Source organism: Saccostrea cucullata, unplaced genomic scaffold (genome assembly GCF_032062105.1).
Source record: "Saccostrea cucullata isolate Sc308-1 unplaced genomic scaffold, CSIRO_AGI_Scuc_v1 ctg12800, whole genome shotgun sequence".
In the NCBI taxonomy this organism is placed as follows: Eukaryota; Metazoa; Mollusca; class Bivalvia; order Ostreida; family Ostreidae; genus Saccostrea; species Saccostrea cuccullata.
The window spans coordinates 27,971-40,504 of record NW_026930412.1 but is presented as its reverse complement, the minus strand read 5'-3'; the positions used below and the strand labels follow the sequence as shown (position 1 = coordinate 40,504).

Here is a 12,534-nt window from a genome sequence, read left to right as displayed (position 1 = left end):
GCAAAAGCCAGCACAATAAAAGGGGTCCTGAATTTTTCCAATTCTTCAATTTCCTCTGTATTTTTTTTTCCCAGACGATCTAGTTTTTGATCACGCTCCAGCAGAATGTCTATAATTTTTGTCGAGCATTCTATCCCTCTCAGAAGGAACAGGATAAGACACAAACAGATGCTGATCATGGTTTCCATGAAGAATGAACAGAAAATACATAGATGATGAGAGTACTTTGTTGTTGTTGAGTATTTATACTTATTTTTATTGAGACATAATCATCAACGATATAATTAGCATTACCTCAAGGAACAAGTTAGATTTGCTTTAATTACGATGGCTGTATAAGTGAGGTGAGAATTATCTGCCCAAATACTAATTCTCTATAAAAATCAAAATTTTTAATAGGTTCATGGACAAGACATGTCTTCAATTTCGCCGACTTTCACATCATTTTCTTTAATTGGCATATCTTTAATAAATAAAATGTCAAAGTCTTAATTTTCAAATTTGTTGATGTGGTTACACGGATATTGTATTTAAAACCCTCCAATTATGCAAAATTTGCTCTGTTTTAAATAAAAATAGTGAAGATTTATTGAAAAAGAGTATATTCACATGATATTTATACTCTCTGAGCTCACATTAATCAAATTAATCTAAAACAATTAATTCTATTTCTGATATTAGAATGGAGGTTAAGCGACTTTTCAGTGCAATATTAAGGTTTCAAGCAAATAAGCAACTTTGCCAAAAAGCTCGATTCAATTCATGCATAAAAATATGCTGTAGATATACCAATTGATTGATTAACACTTGATTTTTCATTTGAAGCATGAAAATTGAATTAAGGCTGCTTTTATTTCCCATTAAATATTTTCTCCTAAAGGTCGAGGTCTTAGAGAATTGGCTTAATAAAATTGAATTTTAAGGTAAACAGTATGGTGGCATATTTCTGCCCCTTGTGTGCACGTTAATTTTCTATTAAATATGTCGACATGCAAGATAGATATGTTGACATGCAAGAAAGTTATGTCAACATGCAATATAAATATGTTGACATGCATGAAAATTGCAATCAAACAAAAATTATAAAAAATCTTCAAAAATCTCAAATATCGCCCACATGTGACATCCAACATGCTAGATGCTACTTATTTATGTTAACATGCAATTTATTTATGTTAACATGCAAGATAAATATGTTGACATGCAACATATTAATGTCGACATGCAACTTGGCTATGTTGACATGTGAGATAAATATGTCGACATGCAACTTATTTATGTCGACATGCAACATATTTATGTTGACATGCAACTTGGTTTAGTTGGCATGCAACTTGGTTATGTTGACATGCGAAATAAATATGTTGACATGCAACTTATTTATGTCGACATGCAACTTAGTTATGTTGACAAGCAACTTATTTATGTTGACATGCAACTTATTTATGTTGACATGCAAGATTAATATGTTGACATGCAACTTATTCATGTTGACATGCAACTTAGTTATGTTGACAAGCAACTTATTAATGTTGACATGCAACTTATTTATGTTGACATGCAAGATTAATATGTTGACATGCAACTTATTCATGTAAACATGCAACATATTTATGTCGACCTGCAACTTATTACCTTTTTCAATTTTATTGAAACTGAATGTTATTAATAAATTCATTTTTCGCCATATATAATATCTTCATTGAAACCTGGGGAGTTCAATGTAAAAAGGGTATGAAAATACAACTTGCTTTATCAAAGAAAAATAACATGGTGTTTTAATGAACCAAATGACTCACTTGCGAAAAAATATTATACACACAAGTTGAAAGGTTTTTCTTTTGTTTTTTATTTCAGTAAGTTTTGTGATTTATCAAATTTAAGCAACACTTAATTTTCTTTTAAGAAATCTTAACAACCCTTGTTTGAATTTATTTTTTAGTTTTTCAATTTTGCTTCCAAACCATTAAAATGTTGTCGACCGCATTGAAGCAGTTATATCCAAAAATGAAATCACAAATCAATGTAAGTGTCTGAAGACCCAGGAATGGCGACAAAGTTTTCAGTGAATATGATCGTTTTGTGATTTCATTTGGGATATATACTTTTTGAAATATGATCGATTTTCAAAATGATAAAATTTTGAATTAAATGATTAAATTTAAATGCCAGAGAAATTATGTGATACACAACTATGAACATTTGTGCATGCATGAAGATTCGTTACTACCAAGGACATGTACAATGAGGCACGGTTCTAGGGTTTTTTCTGTCGGTAAAATTGAAGTTGATTTTAATGCTCGAAAAATTTATTCAATCAGATATTGCAGTTTAAATTATTTTCTAAAATATGAGGTGGACAACAAAGTATAAATTGCATTTCGTTTGATAAAATGTCCTGGCATTTCAGAAACGTGACCGTAGACTATAAGACTTTTAGCTCACCTTAGTCGAAGGTTCAAGTGAGCTTTTCTGATCACATTTAATCCGTCGTCCGTCCGTCTCTCTGTCTAGCTGTCCGTCCGTCTGTAAACTTTTCACATTTTCAACTTCTTCTCAAAAACCACTGGGCCTATTTTGACCAATCTTGGTACACAGCATTCTTGGGTGGAGGGGAATTTCAGTTGTTAAAATAAAGGGACACATCCCTACGCAAGGGGAGATAATCAACAAAAGACAAAATTAGGGTGGGGTCATTAAAAAATCTTCTTCTCAAGAACCACTGGGCCAATAAGGCTGAAACTTATATGGAAGCACCCTTGGATAGTGTAGATTCTAAATTGTTCAAATCATGACCCCAAGGGGTTTGGCAGGGCCACAATGGGGAATCAAAGTTTTAAATTGAAATATATAGGAAAAATATTTGAAAATCTTCTTCTCAAGAACCACTGGACCAGAAAAGCTGAAACTTATGTGGAAGCATCCAGAGTAGTGTAGATTTCAAATTGTGTAAATTATGATCATTGGGGTATAGGGTGGGGTCATAATATATATTACAAGGGGGAAATCTGGTAAAGAACAATATGACAAAAGATTCTCAGGTGAGCGATGTGGCCCATGGGCCTCTTGTTTAGAAATTAGTGTGTCCGTCCGACCATTTGTCCATCCGAGATCTCTTTTAAAGGGTGTGCATTGACCTTGAACTATGTTTCAAGGTCTAAGGTTAAGGTCATAGCAGAATTGTATATGAAAAATCTTTGTCCGAAGCACATCTTTTCTCCCCTTGGTCCAGTCTGGTTCATACTTCCACAGAGTGTCTGTGGTCAAAGGGCGTGCAGTGACCTTAAATAATGTATTTCATTTGCTTAATCTTGTTCAGAACCAAAAAAAATGGCTTAAGGGGTAATGAGACTGAAATAAAAGTTTTATGCCAACTGGACAATTTCTAAGTTATAGGTCAAGGTCCAAGCAACATTCTCTGAAATGCTTTTCGTCCTATTGTCCAATACTTGAGTGGGGCCCTATGTAATGGTAGATATCTCAATGATTCATGAATTCAGTGAAGTTTTACATGAAACAGTTTAAAAATAAAAGGTATGAAGTGCAGTTAACTAATTTAATATTTTAAACAATAAAAATGGGAGTATAAAATGTGAGCAAAATCGTAACAATGTAATTTTTAATGTCAAGTAGGTATGTTCTGAATGACGGATAACAGATCTAGAGCTTTTGCTTACAGGTGTATTACCTATGACAACTTCATTAAGTAGGCTGGGGGGTCAACAAATTAACTATCAGATATAACTTATTTTTTTTTTTAGATATGATGTCTTTAGCTTTGAACTATCATTTGGCAATCAAAAATTTCATACATATTAGTTTTAAATTTCATCATTTTTGTATATCTTTATATGAACTCTTCTTCTAAAGAAGATCAATATAGTCTGAAAAATGACCACAACCACTCAGCCTTCTTAAAAAAGAACAATTCTTTTCTACCATGAATTAAAAGTTTGACCTAGTTATCGAAGAAAATACTGCTGACCAAATACTTTCTTCTTTATTCCATAGGAAAATACGTTTTTTTACTCTTACTTCAACACTCAACAGTACTTATAACAATTTTCTGAATTTATTATGATTTTTGACCTTGACTGTTAAAGCAGATGGAAAAAAAATACATGTATTATGTACTTTTTACTTTACTAGTAATACACAAATACAAAAGCCTCCAAACATACAATTTCTCATTCCTTTATCAAACAATATTCGGAACTTAAAGAAAGATGTACCTGAAAAACGACAAGAGTCAAGTAAATGTATGTCGATACATGTAATTTATCAGCGATCTACATGGTCTGTTATTCGGATAAAGAGTTCTGTTGCTTCTTCTACTGTGTTTGGTGGGTAATTCAGACCGTTTTCCATTCTTATCTGAGTACCAATAACTTCAAATTCCATTGAAACACCATTTGCAGGAGGGTAGGTACAATATTCTTGTTCTATGCCATTCAGATCATCAAGTACAGGCATTTTGAAATCTCTTGTTTGGTAAATTTTGGGCTGAAAATACATAACATCTGGTTTTCCAGACGGACAATCTGCATTGCGGTTTCTTCTAATTGTGTGTTCATTCCAATGCTGTATAACTCTGTTCAGTTGTCAAAAACACCTAAATTATCCATATCATAAAAGTAATTTATCCAAACATTGCCACACATTTCTCGTAAACACCGCCAAAATCGCTCTATTCTTGTATATCTATATGACGATCCATACCTAAAACTTGATAGTTCTTGCAAGGGATCCTGGTGATTCCATTGCAAAACGTATCGCAAATCTCGAACTATGGAGTTCTCAGTACCCCTGTCTGCGTATAACGACTACAGGAACACCGTTTATTTCTTTGATATAATCTATATAAAATCTGGATTTATACTCAGGGTTTTTGTTAGAATTGCAAGCTCTTAGCCAGAGAATGCGTCTTGAAAAGCCATCTACACAGCCATGAATGGAAATTCCGAATGGTTTTAACTTGTCCCAGCTATCTAGATGAACACAGAAATTCGGCCCTTCGTTAATGTACCTTCTACGCTGAAGACGACCTTGTCTACGCCTTTTTACACCTTCTGCGTCCAAAACAGTTAATGCAAGGCGCACTAATTCACAAGACGCATTGAGGTTATGGTCGATTAGCAGACGCCTCCTCACTCCTCTATAGCCTATGTCACCGCCTGGTTATGTCTGGTCGCAAGAAATCCAATGATTTCCTGAATAGTATAACCAGAGTGGTAATAAACAGCAATCATTTCATTCTTGCTGAGAGGTAACCCGTCCATAACCAAATGTTGAGCCAGAGCAGGTGTATAAATATTTTCACCCATTGTATTTTCGTCGCTGAAAAAAAATGGGGGAAAATACTTTATGCACAATGAATTTTTATTTTGATTTCTATTATAGGATTAAACGTTCTTTTTGAAAAATTTATCGATGTGTAAACTCTTGACATTTTACTCATAAACTAAATAAAAGTGCGAAGCACTTTTATGTTAAGTTTGTGAGTAAAATGTCAAGAGTTTACACATCGATAAATTTTTCAAAAAGAACGTTTAATTCTTATAATTCCAATATCGAATTTTTAAAAATATTTAAATTATTTCTCTTTGAGGCCTCCATACAATCCGTTATTTCTGGACGGCGTAGGAATACATTTTACCGTAAAGGAACGTAATCAAGATGAATTTCGATAGAGTTCAACTAAAATTGTCAAAACAATCGATAAATAAACTTATAACAACTAATCGAATGTTGTTTAAGTCAACAAATATCGTAATTACGAGTTTACTTCAGAATAGTTCGTCTTTGACCATGGCCATGTTGACATAACAACAACTCTCATATCGAAAGTTGCAGACCGACGACGCCTTCAATTTGCACTTGTTTATTCAAATATTGAGGAACAATATAGAAAGTAAATATGAATTTGATGCTAATAGGGCAAGAGTTTGAGGTACGTTTCTTTTCCCAGTCAAAACGATACAGACTGAGCTTATTTTCTTCGTATGAACATTGAGACAGCTATTTTTAAAATTCACACTCGTGATCGGACAGTGACATAAACATTTTCACGGCGTCCATCAGTTAGGCAGTCTAGTATGTTGCCAGTTTTGTTTAAGCCCTAATTAAATATAAAGTTTCTTGTATTCATTATTTAGCCAGAACAGACCCAGAAATAACTGCTTTCATTGTTTATACGATAACCTAGTAGTGTCATCAAGAAAGTAGTTCTGATTGAAAGAATTTATCGATGTGTAAAAATTTTCTGGAACGTGTTCTCGTCCAATCAAAACACGGGAAATCAATAGATAAAATGAAGATTGGAATTATACATGTGTAAAGGACAAGATAGGGTAAGAGCAGTATATGACCTCCGATTTGGGATGTCTTTAAGAATGATGCATAAGTTTATCCATAAAAACCTGTTGTCACCCCTGCCACAAAATTGGTATTGGTTCCAAGATTAGAATATACGGAGGTCACAGAGAGGTCAGGAAATAGGTCAATTTTTGATATTTCTCATTTTTATGCGAATTTTCATCGATTTTACAACATATTTTGTTTCGGAAAACATAGAGCACAAGCTTGCCTACCTACCAAATTTATATATTTTATGCACCAATATCAGATGCAGTTTTTGTATAAAAATCTCAGATAGGCAAGCTTGTGCTCTATGTTTTCCGAAGAGAAAAGTATCTCAAATATCATAAAATCCCACCAGAATTGAGTAAATTCTAGAAAATGTCCTTCTTCTGTACCCTCTACTGGCTTCATTGTAAGCTTTGAATCTAAATTAGTGTTTGTTTTAAAGTAACTTATATAAATTTAACTCATTAACTACAAACTATCTCAGTTTTACCAGTGTCCCGAATTTTACATCAAATAAAGGGCCAGATTAGACCGTTACCCTGTCTTGTCCTTTACATCAAACTAAATAATTCTTTAAATACACCACCATTTGGTTTGTAAGAGTTTAACATATTAAAAGAATGCAATTCAATTAAAGTTTTGTAAGAAAGAACTGGCGGGTTTAGAGGGGGACAGGGGACCAGGGCTCATTTTTTGTGTCCGAATTACACATAAGATTTAATAAATCAATTTTTTGGTGTGGTCGTGGGCGTTACCCCGACCACAAACTGGTTGGGGCCCTTTTCAAGATTCCTGGATCCACTCCTGAAGGTAGTGAAGTACTAAAAGTTTTATGTTTGATCAAATAATAGCAACATGAAGTACACATATTATATAAGAAGTGGGCACTCTGACCAAAAGAAACATTGACACCAGGAATTACTATCAGTAAGGATTATACAAATTACCCGATTAATATCAGTTTTATATCAGATCTAAAACAAAGTTTTACCTTGTCAATTGTGTAGAGACCAGATGAACGTTCAGAGGTTAAGCGTCTCATTCACTGTTACCACAGATTTTGATTAAACTGCACCCTTTTTCAAACAAACAGCATGCCATCATGAATAAGTTGCATGTCGACATAAATATGTCGCATGTTTACATAAATAAGCTGCATGTCAACATATTCATCTTGCATATCAACATAAATAAGTTGCATGTCAACATAAATAAGTTGCATGTTAACATAAATAAGATGCATGTTAACATAAATAAGTTGCATGTCAACATATTCATCTTGCATGTCAACATAAATACGTGGCATGTCAACATAAATAAGTTACATGTCAACATATTTATCTCGCATGTCAACATAACTAAGTTGCATGTCAACATAACTAAATTGTATGTCAACATTTCTATCTCGCATGTCAACATAACTAAGTTCCATGTCAACATAAATAAGTTGCATGTTAACATAAATAAGTTGCATGTCGACATATTTATCTTGCATGTCAACATAACTAAATTGCATGTCAACATATTTTTCTCGCATGTCAACATAAATAAGTTGCATGTCAACATAAATAAGTTGCATGTTAACATAAATAAGTTGCATGTCAACATATTTATCTTGCATGTCAACATAACTAAATTGCATGTCAACATTTCTATCTCGCATGTCAACATAACTAAGTTGCATGTCAACATAAATAAGTTGCATGTTAACATAAATAAGGTGCATGTCGACATATTTATCTTGCATGTCAACAAAACTAAATTGCATGTCAACATATTTATCTTGCATGTCAACATAACTAAGTTGCATGTCAGCATAAATAAGTTGCATGTCAACATAAATAAGTTGCATGTCAACATATTTATCTTGCATGTCTTTATAAATAAGTAGCATCTAGCATATTCGATGTCACATGTGGGCGATATTTGAAATTTTTAAAAATTTTTTGAAATATTTATTTGATTGCAATTTTCTTGCATTTCAACATATTTATCTTGCATGTTAACATAACTATCCTGCATGTCAACATATCTATCTTGCATGTCGACATATTTGATAGAAAAATAACTTGCACACAAGGAACAGAAATATGCCACCATACAATCCACTTCCGTAAACCGAAATTCTTTACGCCTTGTCTTTGGAATATCTTAATAAATAAGTTTATTAGCTTCAATGACATTCAAAAACAAGATTTTTTATTGCCTCAATATCGTGGTTTCATTGTAAATAAACAGGTATAACATATCGTATAAAGGAAAGTAACATAAAAAGAGTGAAATGACTATGATTTATTTGAGGGGGGGAGGGGGCATCATATCTTTCTAATCATGCATAATATGGACTTAATTAGATTAGTTAAACATTCATGAAGAGAGTTCAATGTATAGGATACAGAAATAGAAATAATATCTACTGTCCTTTTGATAAAACATTTGATGAAGACTTTCTCTCGATTAAGAAGACCTTAGGTGGATTGAAATGCAGTTTGAAATTTGTCATTTCAATCCGATGTTTTCTCGGCCGTGCGCGTCGACTAAAACACGGACGGCCGAGAAAACATTGGATTGAAATGACAAATTTCAAACTGCATTTCAATCAACTTCCGTAAACCGAAATTCTTTACGCCTTGTCTTTGGAATATTCTAATAAATAAGTGTATTAGCTTCAATGACATTCAAAAACAAGGTTCTTTATTGACTAAATTTCGTGGTTTCATTGTACATAAACAGGTATAACATATCGTATAAAGGAAAGTAACATGCAAAGAGTGAAATGACTATGATTTATTTGAGGGGGCGGAGGGGGCATCATATCTTCCTGATCATGCGTAATATGGACTTAATAGATTAGTTAAACATTCAGGAAGAGAGTTGAATGTATATGATACAGAATTTGACATAAAATCTACTGTCCTTTTGATAAAACATTTGATTAAGACTTTCTCTCGATTAAGAACACCTTAGGTGGATTGAAATGCTGTTTGAAATTTGTCATTTCAGTGCAATGTTTTCTCGGCCGTCCACGTTTTAGACAACGCGGACGGCCGAGATTGATTGATTGTATACTGTTTAACGTCCCAAGCCAGAATATTTCACTGATATGGAGACGTCGGACGGCCGAGAAAACATTGGATTGAGATGACAAATTTCAAACTGCATTTCAATCCACTTCCGTAAACCGAAATTCTTTACGCCTTGTCTTTGGAATATTCTAATAAAATAAGTGTATAAGTTTCAATGACATTCAAAAACAAGTTTTCTTATTGCCTAAATTTCGTGGTTTCATTGTACATATACATGTATAACATGTTGTATAAGGGCCCTTTCACAATTGGCGCACGAGCAGAAGCGACAAAATATTCGTGCGACTGAATATTTTTTTTATGATCGTAAACTGTTACCAAAATAATCGCATATGAAAAAAGTGTTCGTACGAAATTCGCACGATCTTAAGCGAGTGTTGTGCATTTAATCTTGCGATAGATCTTGCGTCTATATGCGACTGTTGTAGAATAAAAGCGAGTGTTGTAAGATAATGCAATAGGATTGCACGACTGATCAGTAAATCGGACGATTGAACGTGCGACAAAACGACTGCTCGTGCGCTCATGCATTCCATAGTACGAATGTTCGTGTGATTCTGAGGGCTGGGTATATATACCACCCGTGTCCGACGCTCTTCAGTCAACATGGAGAAGTTATTTATAATAATACTCGGTATAATATATACCTGTTGCAAAGCATGGCAATTGATGGTGATAAATCAAGCAACTATAGTAAAACGTTGCAAGATTTCATGCGACATGTTGTGCAACAGTCTCACGGTCGCAAACCACACGCAAAGACAGCTGCGATTCATCTTACGATCTTTAAAAAATCGTGCATCACTCTTACGAGTACATAAAACGTTGTAAGACGTTCGTACTAATATTTGTGCGTTGAATTGCGATAATTTGGATCGCATTTGGTCGCGTCTGAATAGTGTGCATGTTGACTATTTTGAGGAGACTAGATGCGACCTCTAAAACACATGCAATGAATGCGAGACATCGTGCAACGTATGCAACAGCTCGTGCGAAGCTAAAATTTTCCCCTCGCAAAGTGTTGTCAAGTGCTCGTGCGCCAATTGTGAAAGGGCCTTAAGGGAAAGTAACACGAAAAGAGTGAAATGACTATGATCTATTTGAAGGGGGGGGGGGCGGGCATCATATCTTCCTGATCATGCATAATATCGACTTTATAGATTAGTTAAACATTCATGAAGAGATTTGAATACATATAATACAGAAATTGAAATAATATCTACTGTCCTTTTGATAAAACATTTGATTAAGACTTTCTCTCGATCAAGAACACCTTAAGTGGATTGAAATGCAGTTTGAAATTTGTCATTTCAATCCTATGTTTTCTTGGCCGTCCGCGTTTTAGACAACGCGGAGGGCCGAGAAAACATTGGATTGAAATGACAAATTTCAAACTGCATTTCAATCCACTTCCGTATACCGAAATTCTTTACGCCTTGTCTTTGGAATATTCTAATAAATGGTGTCTTAGCTTCAATGACATTCAAAAACAAGGTTTTTTATTGCCTCAATATCGTGGTTTCATTGCACATAAACAGGTATAACATATCGTATAAAGGAAAGTAACATGAAAAGAGTGAAATGACTATGATTTATTTGATGGGGGGAGAGGGGGAATCATATCTTTCTGATCATGCATAATATGGACTTAATAGATTAGTTAAACATTCATGAAGAGAGTTGAATGTATAGGATACAGAAATTGAAATAATATCTACTGTCCTTTTGATAAAACATTTGATTAAGACTTTCTCTCGATTAAGAACACCTTAGGTGGATTGAAATGCAGTTTGAAATTTGTCATTTCAATCCAATGTTTTCTTAGCCGAGAAAACATTGGATTGAAATGGCAAATTTCAAACTGCATTTCAATCCAAACAGGTATAATCGAATACTTTCAGTGAAGAAAAATATTATAAGCGCACTCTCGGATCTAAAAAATAAAAGACTTAAGTCTTTAAAGATATGTCACTCAGCAGCTTTTTAGAAACGTTCACACAGAACCTCTTATTCAAAATATCTATTATAATTCAATGTTTATAACATGTTAAGATTTAAGAATGTAAATTATTCAATATTCAATACAAAAACCACAAATACAGACACTCAATACAAAATCTACAAAGTAGCAAAAATTTATGAGGGACTATTTCTTGTGACAGAAGGATATTTAGCAGAAAATTATTTAAGAACCTGTTTCACTTGTTGCAAAATTCGGCCCCGTGTCAAAATTAATAATATTCCTCTAAGTTCTTCTAAAGAGTGTATATTTTTATGAAATTATCAATATATACCTGTACAGAGCTTTTTTTATTTTTTATATAACTGTAAAGGTACCATTGTTTACGTTAACGTTGTGATATTTTGACGTTGATTTATGCGACGTCATGAACAAGCATGGGTATAATATTTCAAAATCTTTCCAGCTAACATGCATTTTTCATTATGTAGGTTCATTAAATTTCTCACAAACGCAAAATGCAATTTATTGAACTACATGTGTTAGTATACTATACTTACTTATTTATTTTTTCATTATTAATGGCAAATATTTGAATCAATTCGTTTGTTTGAAATCTTTTTAAAATCATATTTATTAGAGAAAATAGTTTATTGGTGGGTTTTCATATGTTAGTGGACTGATGCCATGAGATTCATGCCGCTTAAAATATTTAAAAGAACTTGAAACAAAAAGGTACAGGAAGTGTTGAGAAAAAATCACCATCATACTTTAAACAGTCTACTGTTTCATCGTTAGTTTGATGACTCTACTCAGTTTTTCGCCTTTTTTGATGACGTCATTGCTTCTCTATCTTTCGTCCTTCTAGCTGCTCATTGCACTTTTTAAAAGATATATCGTCGTGTTATTAAATACTGATTGAAACCAATTTCGCTTCTATGACTTAATTTATAATGAACAGTTGACTTAACAAAATTACGCATATACGCCTAAGGAGAAAGATCCTCATTCAATTTTGTCGATCGGTGAATTACAATTTCTTATGTTGCGAGTAAAACTTTTCAACGTAACTGACTTTGAAGTTGGGACATCAGGACTGCGAATCAGCTCAAAATTATCTCT

At 33.4% G+C, this 12,534-nt stretch overlaps 1 pseudogene; it reads right to left on the bottom strand.

Moving 5' to 3' along the window:
- Positions 1 to 4,178: 4,178 nt before the first annotated feature.
- On the bottom strand, positions 4,179 to 5,324 carry LOC134228481 (uncharacterized; annotated as a pseudogene).
- Between the last annotated feature and the right edge of the window lie 7,210 nt (positions 5,325 to 12,534).